The sequence below is a fragment of the Gracilinanus agilis genome, chromosome 2 (genome assembly GCF_016433145.1).
Source record: "Gracilinanus agilis isolate LMUSP501 chromosome 2, AgileGrace, whole genome shotgun sequence".
Classification (NCBI taxonomy): Eukaryota; Metazoa; Chordata; class Mammalia; order Didelphimorphia; family Didelphidae; genus Gracilinanus; species Gracilinanus agilis.
Window position 1 is genome coordinate 258033726 of NC_058131.1, and position 1823 is coordinate 258035548.

Sequence of the window (1823 nt, forward strand, 5' to 3'; positions counted from 1 at the left end):
ACTGAAAAAATAGAAGGAAACATGAAATATCTCAATGAGAGAGTGACAGACCAAGAAAACTGGTCTAGAAGAGACAATTTGAGAATAATTGGTCTTCCAGAAAAACCAGAAATTAATAGAAACCTGGACTCCATACTAACAGAAATAATTCAGCAAAATTGCCCTGAAGTCCTACAACAAGAGGGCAATATAGACATTGAAAGGATTCATAGAACACCTGCGGCATTCGATGAAGAAAGGAAAATACCAAGAAATATCATTGCAAAATTCAAGAGTTTCCAAGCAAAAGAAAAAATCTTACAAGAAGCCAGAAAGAAACAATTCAAATATCAAAGGGCACCAATCAGGATCACACAGGATCTGGCAGCCGCAACGCTAAAAGACCGCAAGGCGTGGAATACAATATTCAGAAAAGCAAGAGAGCTGGGACTGCAACCACGGATCAACTACCCATCAAAACTGACTATATATTTCCAGGGGAAAGTATGGGCATTCAACAAAATTGAAGAATTCCAGGTATTTGCACAGAAAAGACCAGGGCTAAATGGAAAGTTTGATATCCAACCACAAAAATCGAGAGAAACCTGAAAAGGTAAATAAGATACAGAGGGGAAAGAAAGAAAACTTATAATTTTTAAATTTGCCTTTTTAAGGGCCTCAGTGAGATCTAATTATCTGTATTCCTATGTAGAGAAATGTTATGTTTAATTCTCTGTAGTGAACTCTATTCACTATTATAATATTCACTATTATAGTAATCAGAAGAATAATTCACAGAGTGAGGGTGGAACACTAAATAATCTAAGATGGGATGGGGGATGGGAAAGAGGGGGTGAATAGCAGGGGACAGCAAGAGAAAATTGAGTGAATAAGAAAATTGAATATTCTATTACACACAAAGAGGGCATGGGAGGGAGAGGGGACAAATTCTATTATAAGAAGGAGAGGAAGAGAGCACAAAGAGGTAATAATCAAACCTTACTCTCAGTGTAATCAACCCAGAGAGGGAAGAGTAGCTATACCATCCATTGGGAAATAAAACTCTTATCTAACCCTTCTGAGAAAGTTAGAAGGGATAAACCAAGGGGAGCAGGGGAGTGGGGAGGACAAAAAAAGGGAGGGGATAAGGGAGAGGGAATTCATAAAAAAAAAAAAAAAAAAAAAAAAAAAAAGAATAAGGGAGGGGGTAGAAAGGGAAGTTAATCAAGGGAGGGGATAAGGGATAGGGTCTTAATAGCAAACCACTGGTTTTAAAGGAAATAGTTTAAGGAGAAGGGGTAGGAATGGGGGAGGATTTGAAAATGTCAGCAAATGCACAACTGATGATTATAACTCTGAATGTGAATGGGATGAACTCGCTCATAAAACGGAAGCAAATAGTAGAGTGGATTAGAAACCAAAATCCCACCATATGTTGTCTACAAGAAACACATATGAGGCGGGTGGACATACACAAGATTAAGGTTCAGGGTTTGAGCAAAATCTTTTGGGCATCAAATGAGAAAAAGAGGGCAGAAGTGGCTATTATGATTTCTGAAAAAGGCAAAGTAAAAATAGATATGATGAAAAAAGACAGGGAAGGTCATTACATCCTGATTAAAGGCAGTATAAACAATGAGGAAATAACACTGCTCAATATGTATGCACCAAGTGGCATAGCACCCAAATTCATAAAGGAGAAACTGGCAGAGCTCAAGAAGGAAATAGATAGTAAAACCATACTAGTGGGAGATCTAAATATTCCTCTGTCAGATCTAGATAAATCAAACCGAAAAATAAATAAGAAAGAGGTAAGAGAGGTGAATGAAGTCCTAGAAAAATTA